Source organism: Crotalus tigris, unplaced genomic scaffold (assembly GCF_016545835.1).
Source record: "Crotalus tigris isolate CLP2741 ecotype Arizona unplaced genomic scaffold, ASM1654583v1 scf7180000024358.1859470, whole genome shotgun sequence".
In the NCBI taxonomy this organism is placed as follows: Eukaryota; Metazoa; Chordata; class Lepidosauria; order Squamata; family Viperidae; genus Crotalus; species Crotalus tigris.
Genome location: NW_024100527.1, coordinates 1,621,155 through 1,640,699, shown reverse-complemented (window position 1 = coordinate 1,640,699; position 19,545 = coordinate 1,621,155). Strand labels below are relative to the sequence as shown.

General features: G+C 37.1%; 1 protein-coding gene across 5 annotated transcripts in view; it reads right to left on the bottom strand.

The window, feature by feature from the left end:
- ST6GALNAC3 (ST6 N-acetylgalactosaminide alpha-2,6-sialyltransferase 3) overlaps positions 1 to 19,545 on the bottom strand; it is a 317,603-nt gene that overhangs the window by 146,108 nt on the left and 151,950 nt on the right. Inside the window, exon 1 of one of the 5 annotated variants that reach the window (XM_039327187.1) lies at positions 18,045 to 18,087. The exons of 3 other annotated variants lie outside the window; for them this stretch is intronic. The gene's annotated coding sequence lies outside the window, so the exon portion shown is untranslated. Of the gene's footprint in view, positions 1 to 11,415; positions 11,548 to 18,044; positions 18,088 to 19,545 lie in introns of those variants that run through there. One more of the 5 variants, XM_039327183.1, reaches the window with a different exon arrangement.

The window sequence follows — 19,545 nt, the reverse complement described above, 5'->3', positions numbered from 1 at the left end:
TGGCTATATAAATTTGAATGATAATAAACAAACAAACAACCAGCAAAGGAAAGTTGAGAGTTGAAAATAGAAACAAAGAGAAGACTGAGTTAGTGAGTATCTACATAAGTGAATGGAAAAGTAGCTTCACTGATAGGATTACAGGTAGTCCTTGTTTAACAATTGCCTTGTTTAGCTACTACATGTAGTTATGATGGTAATGAAAAATTAACTTTGCAACCAATCTTTGTATTGGAATGTTGAAATTAGGTCGTAAGCACCTTTGAGGTTTCATTTAATGAACATCTGACTTAACAACTGAATTGCTGGTCCCAGTTATGGTTGCCAAACAAGAACTATCTATACTTTGTTACTTAAGCAGCATCGCTGAGAACTCGGGTGAGGATTAAATTAATTCACACCTGTTATGTGTTAGAACCACAACAGACCAATCAATTTAAAATGACTGAGCACCATTAGATTAGCTGATGGGGACTGGAAAAAAAAAGCAGACAATCACTAGGTGGGCAGCAAAGTGTTATAGCTTTCTGGGTCTCTTTCCTGATACCTAGTCGTCTGGATTTTTGCATCTTAGATATGATAATTCTGTGAAAGCTGATTCCCAAATATACTTTATATAGTATATGGATGAGTAATGCCAAACCACTGCTTCCTATTAGAAGCTCCCTACCACACAGAATGCTTGGATTAGAGACACAAGCAAACCAGAATTTCTGATGATGGAATTTCTCCTTGCAAAATTTTCACTCATCTGTTATCAAGATGATAAAATACTATGGTATCACTGAATAGTTAAGGGTCACTGAGAATAGGTTATTTAAAGGGAGATTGTGTATGACAAATTTGCTGAATTTCTTGACTACACCTCTGCATTGGTCGAAGAGCTGACATAATTTATCTTGAGTTCTCAGGAAAAAATTATACTGTTTCACACACACACACACACACACACACACACACACACACACACACAACTGATTTACAGTGAAAGAAAGCATGACACTGAGGAAAAGGCTAAGCAGAACGCACTGTAAATCATCTTGCAAAATGAAGCAACTGAAGCTGCTTGAAAAAACAAAGTACTTCAAGGTTTGAGCGCAAATATGTATTATATCACAAAGATTCATCCACTGATGTTTGATTTCAAATACTGCTCTTTCAAGGGAGAAAACATGGAATTACTGCATTTGTGTATTTCAAATATAGAAACAATTGAGAATACTATGATCTTACCGTTTAGGCTTCCACAGGAAAATAATTGAGGGCTATTGATGAAATATGTAACCTGATGCATCACAACACATGTTTTGTTACCTTTGTGTCATTATAGTTTGCAGTAGGCATTTATGCTATTTTCTAATACAAAAAATAGCAACTTTTTCTGTAAAATTTAGAGGTCTGTCCTCACTCTTTTTAACTGAAATATGTTACCATTTCCAGGAAACTCTAGGTATAGTAGTTATTTAAGCAGATAACAGAGTGTTAGTCAGACAGGCAGTGTTATGGATGGAAAATAACCACGAAAAATGTGGTATTTGTGCACATTGTACAATGTGATGCAAATATAGCCTCATTAGCATCTTGAATTTTCTTGAAAGTATAGCCAATACTTTCATAGAAAGATAAATTCAAAACACCATCATGAATTCTCATTGAATAGTCACATGAAACAAATAGAAAAACTTAGTAATGTTAAAAACAAGTTAGGTAAAGATGTTGCAGAAATCTATTGAAATTAAGAGATTAATTACAATTATCTCTGAGGGGTCCTTGGTGCTCTTGTGCTGTCAGTGTTGGTGGGACTGGTCTGGTAGGTTCTTTGGCTGGGTTGTTTATTGTTAGCTTGTTTGGCAGGTATTGATTGGGGTATTATTTACTTCTTAATTATTGGCCTGATCTTAATCTTAATCAATTCTACGTGGGACAAACATCATATCAATTAAAAACCAGGATCCATGAACACTGGCTGGCAATCAAAAGCCACGATCCCAAATCCTTGATCTCTACCCACACTGACACCCAAGAGTATCAGTTCGATTGGTACTGGCCATGCTGCCACCTGCCATACTCATGAGTTTATTGAAACCAGGCACTCCACAAGCAATTCCATCAACAGACATGTCGACCTACAACCAGCTTACAAACCCATCAGAATCCAAATCAACCACACAGCCAACCAGAGAAAGCACCGAGCCTCAATCAACCCCCACAAGCCCCACCACCAGCAGTTTACCTCCCAGTGACGTTGACCGATGTAACCTTCCCATCACAAGACTCACTGATGATTCACATCTGATCCATCACAAGACCCAACACAAGGCATACTCATACCTGAAGCCCTTATAAACAGAATATTGACATGCCCTAAACTCTGCTGAAGATGTTACCTAGCTTGGTAACAAAACATTTGGAAACCAACCCACAAGCTCAGACAATGAACCTTCACTCTCAATCTGGTGTTAATCTATGCTCATCTGAATGCTGATTGCTGAAGGGGGAAGTTATTTTGGTCATTTTGTTCCCTTTCTGGCTTGTCTGCTTTGCATAATACATAGATGTTATTTATGTCTATGTGTCTACAGATGGCCGATTAGTCAGAGTCCTAGGCTTCCAGAAATTCTTTCTCTAGCAATTTTGGATTTGGCTTTGTCTAGGATGGTCCACAGTTTCCCAGTTGAAACTATGGTTAAGTCTGCTAATATGTTGTGAAATTAATGTCTTTTGACTGCTGGTTGGTGTTCATGGATGCATTCTGCTAGTCTTCTGCTTGTGTGCTTATGCAGTGGTTAGTTTAGTCTTTACTCTTTTCTCTGAGGCTACTGGGTCTTTTGGTTTACTTAAGGTGTTTTGGAGGGCTTCAGTTGGTTTATATTTATTCTCCTTTATCAGTACAGTTTCCTCTGTTTTGCTTGGAGACAAACAAAGTTGAATTATATAACAAATGATATTTTATCTGTCAAGTATTATACTGTTGCAATAATGCTCATCATGTTTATTAGTATGATATATCAAGAGCTTTTTGTATTTACAATGGGGATATAGAAATAGAAAGTTGTAGGTTTACAGAGAAGAAACTGAGACGGCATGAAATAACCTGTCTCAGGAAACGCAGAGTAGTCCATGGTTAAATTGAGAAATAACTACTTGCACAGTATCTGGTAAATGAACTGTGTTAAAAGCAAAATTTAGACTGAACAAAGTATTATTGGAGCTAACTTTGCTCTTCCATGCAAAAGAATGAGATATAGCAAAGAATTTTTTAAATAATTGTTTTGCTGATTTTTACTTTTCTATAAAACTCCCAGTGGTTACTTTCCATGCTGTTTCAGAGAACCTCTGATCCTTCAGAGCAGCTTTTCAGAAACTGCTGAGATGCAGGACTTCCGGTTAGTGTTGCACAATCGCTAATTCCAATTGGAATACCATCAATCTACTAGATTCCATAAAAATCCACAGAATCTCTAAAAATTCCTTGAGTTTCAAGAAAGTGTGCTAGAAGATCACCCATAATCCATATTTATTTATGTGCTGCTGCTGCTGATGATGATGATGACGATGATATCATCATTGGGAAGGGCTTGATAGATGGATAAAAATACCAAATCCAGTCTAAACATCGGGTAGACTTTGCAATCAACCATAAAAAAAATTCCTTTAAAAATTTGGCTTTCCAGTTTGGCATCTATTAAAGCTTGTAAACCTTTATTTTTATTTTAAAAAATAAATAAGTATGCATAGGAGATCACTGATAGTGTGCTTCAAGTTCCTTCAGTCAAACAGTGCCATCTGTTAGGACCTTCTCTGACATAGTGACTGCCTTCTGGCATGGTATCTCTTTGGCTCACATCCTAATGATGTTCTAGATGTCTTTAAAAACTTGGCTGTTCTCCTAGGGCTTGAGTGATGGTGCAGAGATAGTCATTTGTTGTGTTTTGTGTTAAATGAAATCTGATTTATCTGGACCCGCCAAATTCTTTTTATTATTTTCTATTTTTTAAAAAAATGCAAGCTGCCTAGAGATGTTTTGAAGGTCAAATGGACTCTAATTCTAAGTAAATATATAAATAATATTGCAGTGTGATATTTATTTCACTAGCCAATTACTTCTTCAACGTGGGCACATATCAGGAGAAAGTCTTAAGTCAATGAAGCACTATGGTTCAACATCCTATTAGAGATTTTTCTCAAACGAACACAAATAGCTACAGGTATTTTTCATGTGCTTTACTGACCTAATCTTAAAATTAAAATTTGCACAATAATACTGTATAGAACTTACAATAATAAAACTTTCCATTAATACATTTCAACCTGCAGCCTTCCTTCTAAAATCCAATATGTAAAACGTCCTTCTTACATAGAATTAATTCCCAAATTACATATGTCAATGGCTCCCAATGTTTTGGGCAAAAGGGACCCGTTCCATGGAGAGAGGTTTTTCCGTGGACTGGAGGGGGCATAATTTTGGGTGCTGCCTGCATCCCACGAATGGAGCCTTGCTAGTTTGTGTGGATCGGTTTCTGGCATGCCATGGACCAGTTCCAGTCCTCGGACTGGAGGTTGGGGACCTCTGACATATGTCAAACTGGGATACAGCAAAGCATAGCTCTTTGTTACACATAACTCATACCTTAATAAATGAGTTTTCTGGAACAATAGAGAAGATAGTAAGCAAAGCACAGGGACAATAACAATAACTTAAGCTAAAACACAAAAGAAAGATGAACAATAGGGTACTCTTCACAGTTGGAAGATTCAAGAATAATTATGAGTTATACATCAAACCTTCTTACAATGCTTTACGTGCTTAAAAAATATATAAAAATATACAGGAACTGAAATCTGATTTTCAAACTCATGATTGGGAACTTCATATACTGTAGATTAGTGTCATATGTAATTTTATTCTATCATTAAACAGAGAAAAATCAACCAAAATATTATAGGAGTTTTGTTTAGAAGTATGTATAATGAAAGAGAACTAAAGATTTCTCCTGTCTCCTAAGTTATCTGATTGCAGAATCCCATATGAACAATAGGTTCTCAGTACAGGATACCTCAAGTTGGATAGCCTTTCAGCACACTATACTACACCACACCTCAAGATAATGGAAAGAAAAACATAATTGCAAATGTACTTTGTCTATTCTAAATGTGTGAAGCAGTCACCAAGTGTATATGAGGACGAAATTCATTTGGCTTGAATATCTAATTTAACATTTTAAACTATTATGGAGATTGAGGCTTGGTTATCCTACAAATATTCAAAATATTACAATTCAGTATACATTTGTGTATATCAAAAATGCGGACTTCCGGTGGCGCTCAGCTACGCCGATGGCGGCTTTCTTTGAGCCATCTGTCCTGGGATTGCGTAAAAGCCGGGGGGGGGGGACAGTGAAGATCAGCTGTTCCGCGGCTTAAAACCTCTTTCCTTGGGAGAAGAGGAAGAGGAGAGCTTCTTGGGTAAAGGTAGAGCTCCCCGAGACCCCTATATTTTTAGGGAAGTCGGAGGGTAGAGTTCCCTTGTAGCCCGAGTTTTACTCCGCATTCCAGGTCGCCTTTGTTCCGAATTATTGGAACAAAGCTAAACGCCACTTCCACATCTGCCTTTTAAAGTGAGATCATGAGTACTTAAAAGCAAATGGAGCTGACCAGGAGAAATTAGATTTGGGAGTATTTAAGACTTTAACTCCTGAGGAAACAACATCTTCTTCTTTTTTTAAAAAAAAGATTCTTTGTTTGAAGAAAGAAAGGGAAAGTGATGGAAGTTAAAGATGGCATTTGGCTATTTCTACTTATTGCAACAAAGTTAATAGAACTTTCGATTTCTAAGGCAAGAACTTTCTTCTTTTGGGGGGGGATTTTTTTCTTATTATCTATATTATAAGACTGTTAATTCAACATTATAAGATTGTAATTTTATTGATATTGCTTCAAAAATGGCTTCAAAAAGATTTGTGTCTTCGGTCTCAAAAGCTTCTATTTCCTCCCCGATGACACAAACTGTCTCTCAAACTAAGCCCAAATCGCCCCCTCCTTCTCCTCCTCCACCTGCTTTTTCACTTAAAGATATACAAGATGTTTTAAAACAAACTGCTTCAGATATTAAAGAAGAGATGGCTGATCTTTTGGATATTAAATTGGCTTCGGAGAGGGCTGCAATGGCAGAATTATTGGAGGAGAAGAATAAAGAGATGAGGGATGATATTGTGTTTGCTTTTCAAGGTCTTGCTGTGCATATTGAGAGAATTGACGATAGACTGGACGAAGTGACGGAAAATGCAGAGAAATTGGAATGCAGAGATGATGAAGTAGAGCACAAGATAGAGATGACACAGGATGATTTACTCATTTCACAGTATAGGGATATGGAATTAGCTCTGCGTATTAGGGGTTTGAAAGAAAACCCACAAGAAGATTTAATTGAGTTGGTGGTTAAGGATATTGCTTTTAATTTGGGATGGAAACCGGAAGAGATCTGGGATGGGATTGAAAATTTTTTTAGAGTGAACTCATGGATTGCCAGACAAAGAAATTTACCAAGAGATGTGGTTATATATTTTTCCAGAAGATTGATTCGCAATGAAATTATACAAGCTTTTTACAAACAGAGATTCCAAATTGCAAATCAAGATGTTATAACTTTAAAAGAAATACCTTTTCTTTTAAGAAAAAGAAAAGATTTTACTTTTTTATCGGAGGAGCTTAAATGTCGTCAAATCCAGTTTAGATGGGAAATTCCAGCTGGGATAGTGGTGAACTACCTAGGAACGTGTTACAGATTAAATACAGTGTTAAAGGCAAAAGATTTTTATTCTACCGTTCTGAAGGCTGTTTCGCCCGTATCCCCTCAAGCTAGCAAAACTGGAGACGAACAAGTAATTGGAGGTGCTATTGCCAGTGATTTGCAAGCGGAGCCTGCTTTACAGGTTTCAGAGATAAAAGAACAAAGGATGACTCGGGCTGCGCATAGGCGCAGGGAAAAAGAACAGAAGCAAAAGGCCAGTGAAAAAATAGAAAGAACTATTGTTACAGAGCCTGTGGGAGGAGCAAGACCAAAGAGATCTTCTACAGCTGATCTACAAGTTACGCTTCAAAGGCTTCAAGGGGCTTCTGATGTCAAAGTTTCTGACATGGAATGTTAATGGCTTGAATTTACCACAGAAGAGGAACAAAGTATTTCATTATTTGAAACAACATAACAATGACGTTATATGTTTGCAAGAAACTCATATAACTTTGAAAGACTCTAAATATTTGATAAATTCTCATTTAGGTTTGCATTTTATAGCTCCTGCCCTGGGAAAAAAAGGGGGATTTGTAATTTATGTTAAAAAAAAAACCTATTGGCTAAACTAATTGACTCTGATTCTCAAGGAAGATATGTTATTATTGAGTTGGTATCACAAGGCAAGAAATTCCTTATTGTTGAATTATATGCTCTAAATCAACAACAGAAACAATTTTATAAGTTTTTGCATGGCAAAATAAATCAGTTGGATTATAAATTGGTGATTTTGATGGGTGATTGGAATGGAGTTTTGGACACAAGGAAGGATAAGAAGGGATCTTTTAAAACTTTTAATCAAACTAGATTGCCAAAAGCCTTTTTTGATATGAAAGATGATTTGGAACTTACTGATATTTGGCGAGAGAGGAATTTAAATGGAAAAGATTTTACTTTTTATTCTGATAGACACCAATCATTCTCCAGGATTGATTTTTTTCTTGATTACTACTGATTTTCTTTCTAGGGTTAAAAAAGTAAAGATTTTTCCTAGGATTTTATCTGATCATAGTCCAGTTTGGTTGGAGTTATTTATGGAAGATGGGAATAGAAGATCTTTATTGGCATTACAAAAAGTGTTATGAATGAAAATTTATTTACACGCAAGGAACTGGTGCAGAAATGCAGAGAACATTTGAAGGAGTTTTTTGTTTTAAATATGAATAAGGGCACCTCAATGTCTATGGTGTGGGACGCCAGTAAAGCTTACATGAGGGGGGTTTTGATTCATATGAATAATGCTTTTAGGTCTAAATGGATTCAAAAACGTAAAGAAATTGAAGAAGAGATTAAATCTAAAAAAAAGAGTCTTGCTTTAAATCCAATGGATAATAAGTTAAAGGTTTCTATAAATTTGCTTAGGGAGCAATTTAATATGTTAATAGCAGATCAGGTTGCAACTAATTTGCATTATATGAAACATAACACTTTTTGTAATGCCAATAAGCCAGGGAGGTGGTTGGCTTATCAATTACATAAAAAACAGAAGGCTAGAATTATAGAGAAAGTAAAATATAAAGATAGTGAAGTTTATCAACAAGATTTGATTAAAAAGTATTTTTTAGATTTTTATACAAAATTATATGCTAGTAATAATATACAGGCTTTAGATGTAGAGAAGTATTTATAATCAGTACATTTTCCTAAACTTTCTATTGAACAACAAAATGTGATGAATAGTTCAATTACTTCAGAGGAAATTGGTTTTGCTATTAAACAGTTAAAGATTGGAAAGGCTCCTGGCACAGATGGATTAACGGCCAAGTATTATAAAATGTTAGGTCAAGAAATGATAGAGCCATTAAAAGAACTTTTTAATGGTATATTGTTGGGAGCTTCGATTCCTCCTTCTTGGCGGAGGGCTTTTATATCATTAATTCCTAAGGAGGATCAGGATCTTACTGAACCTAAAAATTATAGACCTATATCTCTTTTAAATGTAGATTATAAGATTTTTTCTAAAATTTTAGCAAATAGATTAATGCAGGTTGTGAAGGATTTAGTTCATAGTGATCAATCAGGATTTATAACAGGAAGGTATATGAAGTATAATACAAGACAAATTATTAATTTAATTGAGTATTTGGATAAGAATAATCAGATTCCTGCAGCTTTTATATTTTTGGATGCTGAGAAAGCTTTTGATCAATTAGATTGGAAATTTTTGTTTTCATTAATTGAAAAAATGAATTTTGGAAATAAGTTTTTACATGGTCTCAAGGCTAAATATCATCAGCAGTCTGCTCAAATTATTATTAATGAGGGATTGACAGAGACTTTTAATATCGAAAAGGGTACAAGACAAGGTTATCCATTATCTCCCTTGTTATTTGTGTTGACAATGGAGATTTTGTTAATTCAAATTCGAGAGTCTACACTACTTAAGGGAATAAAAATAAATAATAATGATTATACATTGAGAGCTTTTGCAGATGATTTGGTTTTAATTTTACAACAACCAATTCAATCGGTTAGTTATCTATTGGAACTTATAACTCAATATGGAAAAGTTTCTGGTTTTAAAGTTAATAACAATAAGACTAAGATATTATCTAAGAATATGACTGAGAAGGATAATGAAACTTTAGTTAGATTTACAGGTTTTCAGATAGTGAAGAAGGTTAAATATTTGGGAGTGTTTATAACTGCTTCTAATGGAAAATTATATAAGAATAATTATGGAGCATTATGGATAAAAGTACAAAAGGATTTAAACAATTGGAAAAAATTGCAATTGTCATTGTTGGGGAGAATATCAGCTGTTAAAATGAATGTTCTACCAAAGTTTCTCTTTTTGTTTCAAATGATACCTATTTTAAAAAAAGATGCTAATTTGGATGAGTGGCAGAAGGGTATCAATAAATTTATATGGTCTGGGAAGAAACCAAGGGTGAAGTTTAAGATTTTGTAAGATGCTCGTGAAAGAGGAGGGCTTAAAGCACCTAATTTGAAATTATATTATGATGCAGCTGCTTTAACTTTGATAAGTGATTGGCTCAATTTAACAAATAAAAATATTCTTTCTCTCGAAGGGTGGGATTTATTATATGGTTGGCATGCATACTTAATTTTTAATAAGAAAGTTGATTGGGCTTTTAAATCACATATTTTAAGAAGTGCCCTACTTCGAGTTTGGAAGAAGTATTATTATAGGTTAAATTACAAAATACCTATTTGGGGGATTCCTGGACATGCAATAGAGGGGATATCGAAGGGGATGAATTTTGGAAAAATTTCATATGAAGAATTACTTATATGGTCAGGTAATGATTAGCAATTAAAGTCTTTGGAGGTATTAAGACAAGAGAACATTTTACAGTCATGGTTTCAATATTTACAAATAGTGGACAGTTGGAATTTAGACAAGAGAGTGGGGATAACATTAGGAGATGAAAATCTGATAATACAGATTAAAAATCAGAACAAGGCTCATATAAGAAGAATTTATAATATCTTAATAGAATTGGATTCGGAAATGGAATTGGTTAAAGATTGTATGGTGAAATGGGCTCAGAATATTCAGGATCCAATCCCATTGGATTTATGGGAGATAATTTGGATTAGAAATGTTAAATTTACACAGGCTCAAAATTTAAGAGAAAATTTTTATAAAATGTTTTATAGGTGGCATTTGGATCCTAAAAAGTTATCTTGTATGTATCCTAATTTACAGCCCAAATGTGGGAGATGTGGTAGTTCTGATGCAACTTATTTTCATATTTGGTGGACTTGTAAAAATATTAAGGCTTTTTGGATTATGATTTGGTGGAACATTCAAAATATTTTTAAAAGGAAGATAAAGTTTATTCCTCAACTATTTCTATTAGGGATTTTTGAGGATTTTGATGTTAAAGAAACTATTTTAATGTTGAATTTAATTACAGCGGTAAGGTTATTGATAGGTCAATATTGGAAGAAAGATTCGTTGCTTACATTAGAAGAATGGACATTTAAGGTTTCCAATTTAACAGAAATGGCTAAAATTTCTGCTTATTTAAAGGATCATACACAAGAAAGATATATTATGGTATGGAGAAAATGGATAGATTATATTCAGATTAAATATGGAACTGAAAAGTTCCACTTATTTTATGATTAAAAAATAAGTATTATTAATAATAAGGTTTAAAGAGAGTTAAGGATTAAGTATGATAATAATTGTTGTATAAATTGTTAAACTTGCTTAGCTTATGATTAATATATTTGTTAACTTAATTAGATTATGTTTAATATGTTTGATATACCCTGTATTTGGTTCCGGGAAGTGGGGGGTGGGGGGTAGGGGGGTTATTGGGTTTATTATGTAATTATTAATAAAACTTTTTAATAAAAAAATGCATATAAACCTATACTGATGCACATATTACTGAAAATAGTTAAAAGAATCAGACAAAAATCATTTTGTAAATGTAGAGTAAATAACACTGGATTCACTACACAAAAGACATACAATTTTAATACATAATGCATTTAAGATAAAAAATATATATAGTTAATATAGAAAGACCACAACAAACAGATTATCATCTAAGGCTCTTTAACCTACTGCAAACCAGATTACATGATAATAGTCCTGACCTATGTAAGATCAAAAGCTAGCTCTAATTAATGAATGTGAGACATACTGCATGGGTGAAGAAAGCTTTGCGCTTCTGAAGAACTACTGTATTTTTATATTTCCGCATGTGTAAATTTTGTGACCTGGGAGTGACCTCTGGATGAGGCTGCTATGTCACTGAGTAGGCCAGAAACCAGTTTTGCTTCTCTGCATTGGGCCAAAGACAGATGTGGTTGCCTTGGTTACAGTTGCTATGGAAGAGAGGCTTGAGGAGTGTCAACAAATTTGGAATGATAGTTAGAAGGCCCACATGATGCATAATTGATTAAAACTTCTGGCTGGGATTTTTAAAAAAGTGAGAAAGAAAAGGTCATTTGGAAAATAATAGGCAATCTGTAAATTACAGTGATTACAGTAAATGGAAGTTGCCGATTGTTGAATTGATTGAAGTCTTCCAGCCTGAACATGGTAACAAACAAAACAGTATTGTGCTTCACACCAGATTTGGTGGCTGAAGTGATAGAACTTGTGCTTTAAGATAATGGAGAACCTCTAAGAATGCAAGATAATGCAGTAGGAGATGGTTTCAGGAAATGTTTTGATCAGAGGCAACTAAAGGAAGAAAGGAAAGATAAAGTAAAACTAAATCTCCCTGAAAATTGGAGGAAATAAAATGATTTGAAAGCAGGGAAAGTCTATTAAATTGTATGCATTATTTGCATTTGCACTGGTGGAAAGTTTAGAAAGAGCTGGCTGAAGGTTTCTGTATAAGTTTACTAGAACAAGAAAATGGTCTCAAGTAATAAAAACAGCAATCAATAATTAAAATCTAACTACAGTTGAGTTAGTCTAATTTACTATTTAAAAATGTTTTAAGTCCCCATGTAAACAATTAACTTCTTAAATGCTGTAATTTTGTTAATTTATAAAGTGTGTCCAACAGCAGTTTTATGCCTTTGCCATATTACAACATTGCCAAAATATAAAGCTCAGTGATTTATTTTATGCTGGGGGGGGGTGAAAAATGGTCTCATCGAGACCTTTATCAAAACTGGGTATGTTGAAATTCTATGTTCAAATAACCTGTGACATCACTTAACAACTGCAGCAGAAAGTGTTGGGATTGTGGTGATTGGATACGTGGGCATATCGCTCAAAAACTGTTTCACTCAATGACTGAGACTCTGGTCCCAATTATGATAGTGATTAACCACAAGACCACTTTTAGAATAGACAAGTCAAGTAAAGATTTGTACAAAGAAGAACATTTTTGCAAAAGAAATGAAAGCAATCAGTAAAATATCTGAAAAACTGGACTTGGGGCTATAGTGAACAGCTCAATAAAATCCCTGCTCTGTAGATGTTCCATGCTATCTACAGTTAGTTGTAATATTAGATGAAGTTCTGATCAATAGTATCAAAAAGGATACTGTGGAGCTGAAAAAAAAACCCCAAAAGGATTATGCAAAATTATTAGGGAATTACAACTTTCCTGTCATGGCCCTATTGGAGCCCAGGTCCGAGGAGGAGGAGGAGGAGGAGATGGAGCTGGGGCCGATGGAGGGGGATGGCGCAGTCCCTCTGGTCCATTAGGAATGACCTGGGGATGAGGACAAGGTACTTCTGGATCCCTTGGGCCTTGGAAGAGTAGGCTAGGAGGAAAAAAGGGTGCAGGCTGACTGAGGAAGGGGGAAGAGATAGTAAGGGCAGGCAGCAGAGGAGTGACGGAGCTCTTGAGATGAGCAAACGCCTCCCCCGCCTGATCCCCGAGTGCGGAGAATGGAGAAGAGGAAGAGTCAGCGCACCATAACTCGACTACTCAGAAGAATGGGTGCCCCATCCCTCCTCACAAGGATCACCTGGAGAGTAGCAGTTAAGGAAATGCCATGAGGAGGGGCTTTTGTCAGGAACAAGTATTGTATTTCACAGCAACACTCTCCACAGCTCCGAGAAGAACTTTGCTCCAGAATCCTTGCTGTTGTGGACTCATGTTTGATTCTTTGTCTTGATGTCTGGGGGCTAGCAGTAATGCAGCTCTGTTCCGGGTTTTTGCTGCGTTCTCAGTGGACTCTCCATGCCGTGAAGTTCCAAATCATACGTCATGAACTTTGACGAAGTTGAGATTATCCCTTGCTCCTGGAGCGTAGCTGCTCCCTTGGAGTTCCATTGCTGGGAAGTTGCACAGTGTGTGTGTGTGTGTGTGTGTGTGTGTGTGTGTGTGTGTGTTTGAGCCTTGCTCTTGGACTGTAGGTGTAAATTGTGTGTAGAGACTTTGGGAATGGACCTGGAATTGCTGGATTCTGGGGATTCTGGAGGATGATGATAGAATAAATGCTGACAAACCACCGCCTAGCATGTCTTGCTTGCGCGCCAACCTTGCATCATAACATTTCTCTTTACAACAGAGTTTCCCAACCTTTCTGGCTTTGCAGACTGGGGGGGGGGAGATGGTTCTGTGTGAATGGCAGGCAAGCGTGCATTCAGCTCCATTTGTGTAAGTGGCAGGCACATGTATCACTGCTCATGCAAATGTCGCACACCCACAAGCTTGCCTGCAGGCCGGTAGTGGGCTGTGGCTCGGGGGTTGGGCATTCCTGCCTTACAAGGAAAGCATAAAGCAATTAAGGCTTGTCAACTAAAAGCAAAAGGAAGATAGGAGAAACACAATAGAGGAATATAAAATTTTGGATGGTGTATAAAATGTGGATGGGAAGACAGAACCCATAATCATCCATTCAAATTAACAGCGGAAGTATTTCTTCACATATGGAATTGCTGCAGTCTGTGCTATAATAGACGCTATTGGTATATTTCCCTGATCACAAGCAACATACTTTAAATAATATGAAGCAACAACAGCAAATGGATACTGGCCTCTTTTTTTCTTATTTTTTGTTATTCCTGCTCAGAATACTGCAGCCATTTTGAGCACTTTGTCAAGTGTGTGTCACTGTCTTGAAAAATTCTGGCGGAGAGATCTACTCGCTGAAGAAGGCACATAATCTTATATTCATGTTGCTGCCTTTAAAAATGATGCAATACTTTATTTAAAAAGACTTCTAGGAACATTTAATATGAATATAACAGAAGAAGCTTGATCAGGGGGCACATAATGGCACTCTTAATTTCAGAAAGGCAATGAATGTAACATCTTTTCAGAATTCTCTGTGCTGGTTGAGATTTAGTTCTTGTACCTGTTGATACAAAATATTGTTGATATCTGCACAAACTGTTCCCTTCGTGGTGTGACTCAGTGATGTTCTTCATGATTCACTTAGAACTGGTTGCTTAGGCTGCTGAGCTTTTTCTTTTGACCTTCGGTAGTTGAAAGATATGGTCCTGAGCTACAAAGTCTTCATGTATTGATGATCTTTTTTCTGCTTCTTTGCCTTCTTAACATTTTAGGATATAAAACCAAGGAGTATTTTCCAATTAAGTCTGAATATAGTAATGTATTGTGCAATTTTTGCTATAATTTCTTTAATTTATTTTTGCCAGAGTTAAGCAGCAGCTGGGTATGGTCTAAACATGACATGCTTCTGCAATTTATTAAATAGTGATAGTCCATGCTTATAGAAATCTATTATGCAAACTACAGAAAAACTGGGAATGGAGGAATATTCATTAAAATAATGAAATCTCAGTGCATTTATAAAATTACAATTTCTCTGACATTGCACGGACATTTAGTTGGTAATTGAAAACATGCTGATGACATGACTTTGTTCTTCTCTGTCTTAAAGTCTGAATTGCCTCAGGGTGTATTTTAAAAAGTGACACATTTAAATAAAAGATTCCAGTATTTAAATGTAGGATAACAATTATTTCCATCATATCTTATGAGGATTCTTTTTTATGTTTTCAAAAATCCTCTCTGCGAACTTTTCTGCAGTCTGGCTACACATAAGCGGTCACCTTGGATAACCATCCACATATTTTTTTGGCTCAAAGAGTCAAACAATGGAGTGAGAATCTTGTTCTGAATAAGAACTCCTTCTTATTAGTTATAGTTAGAGCATTTGAGTTTTGAGTTTTGCCCTAACAGAAACCAGAATATTATTCAACCTTTAGAGCTTTGTCTATTTGGAATGTACCCAACAGAGAATATTCTGATGGAACATTTTGAATACAGTTCCTTTATGCCATTCTTTCATTATCTGCACACCACTCCTGCTACCTGTGTGGGAGGTCCTACCTTATTTAAAGCAGGGGTCCCCAATCCCTGGGCTGCGGCCCGCTACTGGGCCATGGATTAGTTGGAACTGGGCCACGGGAGAGGCAGGCCGGTACACACACCTTACAGGAGCGGCACCCCAAAGGCTTCTCTTCTCTCTTATGTGAATGGAACTGCATGCACACTCATGCATGCCTGCCTGCTGCTTGCAGGACCTGGTTCCCCTCTCCCTCCCACCAGCCTGCTCCCAATGCTTCAAAAACAGGGCAGTGATAGCAGAACCTGAGTGGGATGAGCGCACCCTACTCAGCTTTGCTGATTCACTGAGGCTGCCTGTGCAGGACACCCAATCTGCTTTTGAAGCATTTGCAAAAGCTTTTGGCTTGGAGAAGCTTGAAGGAGTACGAAACCGCACCCCAAAGTCTTCTTTTCTCTCTTGCATGAGTGTAGCTGTGTGTGCACACCAGCCTATCACTCACGTGGTCCAGTTCCCCTCTCCCCCCTCCCACAGCTGGGCTGTCAAACCGCAAAGGTTGGGTACCACTGATTTAAAGAACAGAATTCTAGCATTCACTATCAAAGGCTGATTTTCACAACATGGTGTTTGGAAACATGTTATGATGAACATAAAGGAAATTTCTGAGGATTTCTGAAAAATAGTTATTGATGTTCAACAGACAGAAAAAGGTGACAAAACTATTTCCAAAATTTTAGAGTCCACCAGTCTATTATCAGGCAGATCATGAAGAAATGGAGGCAATTTAACACCACTGTTACCCATCCTAGGAGTAGTTACCAGGAAGACACCAAGAGCAATGTGTATAATACTCCTGGAGGTCTCAACAAAGCCCAGAATAATGTTCAAGGAACTAAAAGTCTCTCTTTCATTGGCAAATGTCATTGTTCATGAGACCACTGTCAGTAACACTGAACAACAATGGTGTGTGTGGACTGCAAGGAGAAAGAACTGCTCTCCAAAAAGAACATTGCTGCCCATCTACAGATTGTGAAAGACCACATGGGCAAGCCAGAAAGCAGAAGAATGCTCCATGGATGGATGAAACCAAAATGGGATTTTTGGGCTTGAATGAAAATGTTACGTTTGGCAAAAGGCAAATGCTCCATTCCTGTATAAGAAAACTGTAAGGTGTGAAAGACCAAGTTCACACATGAAGATTCAGTGTCACTGATTTATTGCTAAAAGCCTATGCACAGGAATCTTCTGAAGTACTGGTCAGCACCTGGTTATAGTGTGATAAGGGTAATGGTAATCGGGGGGGGGGGGGTTGGACCTTCTTTGTGGCCATCTAAAGATTCTAGGCTGATACCTCTTTTTATTCTTTCCCTTAGCTCTGCCAATCCTTCTCCCACAAAATCCCAATTTGTGAAAGATGGAAGTGGCATAATGGTTTGGGCCTGCTTTGCTGCCTTTGAACGAGGGCAGTTTGCCCACATTGAGGGAATTGTGACTTCTGAATTGTACCAGCAAATTTTACAAGAAAATGTCACAATAATTGTCTATGAACTGAAGTGCAAGACAAAATGGGTCATGTACCAAGACCAACCATCCAAAATATACAAAATTGTATGGCAGGAAAATGGTTAAAGCAAAAGAAAGATAATAGATTGGAATGACCAAATCAAAAGATCTTATATTTAATCTTACAGAAATGTAAATACAAGGACCTGAAGTAGGCAGTTCATGTGAGGAAGCTCAGCAATATCTCTAAATTGAAGGAGGACTGGCTAAAATTCCTTCAAGTCAGTGATGGGATTCAGCCAGTTCGCACCACTTCAGCAGAACCGGTAGCTAATTTTTTGTTGCCCAGGCCCAGAATGGACTTCTGGAAGCGGCATCCACACAGAGAACCAGTTGTTCACATATTTTAATCTGCTTCAAGTCATTGTGTAGGACTGATCAACAGTTATTGGAAGAATGGAATGGAATGGAATGGAATAGAATAGAAGCTGGAAAGGACCTTGGAGGTCTTCTAGTCCAGCCCCCTGCTCAAGCAAGAGAACCTATACCGCCTCAGATAGGTGAATGTCTAATCTCTTCTTAAAAATCTTCAGCGATGGAGCACCCATGGTTTCTGGGGGTAAGCTGTTCCATTGGTCAGGAAGTTTCTACTTATTCCAGGTTGCTTCTCTCTTTGATTAGTTTCCAATCATTGTTTCTCATCCTTCCATCTGGTGCTTTGGTGAACAACCTGGCCCCCTCTGCCTTGTGGTAGCCCCTCAGACACTGGAACACTGCTATCATGTCTCCCCTGTTTCTTCTTTTCTTTAGACTAGCCCACAGGTCGGCAACCTGCGGCTCCGGAGCCGCATGCGGCTCTTTGAGCCTTCACCCGTGGCTCCCAGCCTCCTCTGCCTTTGCAGAGAGAGACAGAGACAGAGAGAGGCAATTGTGCTTCCCTGCTTCTCTCTCTCTCTCTCTCTCTGTGTGTGTGTGTGTGTGTGTGTGTTTGTGTGTGTGTGTGTGTGTGTCTGTGTGTATGTGTAAAAGAGAGTGCACTCACAGTATTCTCCGAGGAGCTGAAAAGCTTACTGGGCGGAGCTCCTCCCTTTGCTGCATCTCTGCAGGAAGCAGGAAGCAGGAAGGGCAGGAGAGAGCTAGCTAGCCCAGCTAGGCTGACTCAGGAATTCTGGGAGTTGAAGTCCATGAGTCATAAAAGAGAGAGGTTGCTTATTGGACAACAGCTTGAAGCTTGCCAGGTGAGCAGCAGATAGGAGGGGGGGGAGAAAGAGAGAGAGAGAAAGAGAGAGAGAGGGAGGTAGAGAGAGAGGAAAGAGAGAGAGAGAGAAAGAAAGAGAGCGGGGGAAGAGGAGTGGCAGACCAAGGGCAGATAGAGAGGGAGGGACAGAGAGACAGAGAGAGAGAGAGACCCTTTTGACATCTAAAATGAAGATAACACTGCATATATCCTTTTTTTATGTGTGTGTGTGTGTGTGTGTGTGTGTGTGTATACACGTTCATATATACATATACATATACATATATACACACACACACATACATACACACACACACACCTATAATAAAGGTAAAAAAGGATATATGCAGTGTTATCTTCATTTTAGATATCAAAAGGGTTTTGCGGCTCCCAGTGTTTTGTTTTTGGTGGGAAACGGGTCCAAGTGGCTCTTTAAGTGTTTTGGGTTGCCTACCCCTGGACTAGCCAAACCCAAGTCCCGTAGCCATTCTTCATATATTTTAGTCTCCAGGCCCCTGATCATCTTAGTTGCTCTTCTCTGAATTTTTTCCAAACTCTCAACATCTTTTTTGTGATATGTTGCAGGTTTTGCTATCCAAGAGGACCCACCTTTCTGAAAGCAAAGGTTAATATGCTTTTGCCAAACACAAATATGCATGTTTGGATAATTTTCATAAATAAATCAACAAATATAATGTTTTTCTCTCCTTTGTTTAATCAGGGTTTCTTTATCTAGTTGTAGGATGAATGGAGATCACATATCATATTTATGCAGAAATATTGTAAATTCAAAAGAGTTCACAAACTTTTAATCACCACCCTCTGTATGTAATCATGTCAGGTTTATAATGTGTAACAACTCCCAGATTTATAGTAAGTTTTTGTGGCAGACAGAAGATATATAAATGGGAATTAAAAATAAAGCTCTAGAACCATATATTAACGTGCTTCTCCTTACAACTGGGAAGTAGAAAATAAGATGAAGCCACCCTAGACATTTAGTTTTGAAATGATTTATTGAATCATCAAATATTTTCTGATACCAGTATACTAGTTAAAGAGCTTAAAACTTTCTTCTATGCTCTTTTGTTCATTTACTACAGAGAATGCTGCCAGTTAGACATCTCTACATGTTATTTAAAAATGTTTCCAATCCTAATTCACATGAACAGCATGTTACATAAATATGTGAACTCATAAATCCCTCACAGTGAGGAAAGTGAGAAAAAAAATGAGCCCAAAATAACACAGCCATCTATATATCAAAATAATAGAACAAGTGAAGCTTCTGAAACTACATTTCACT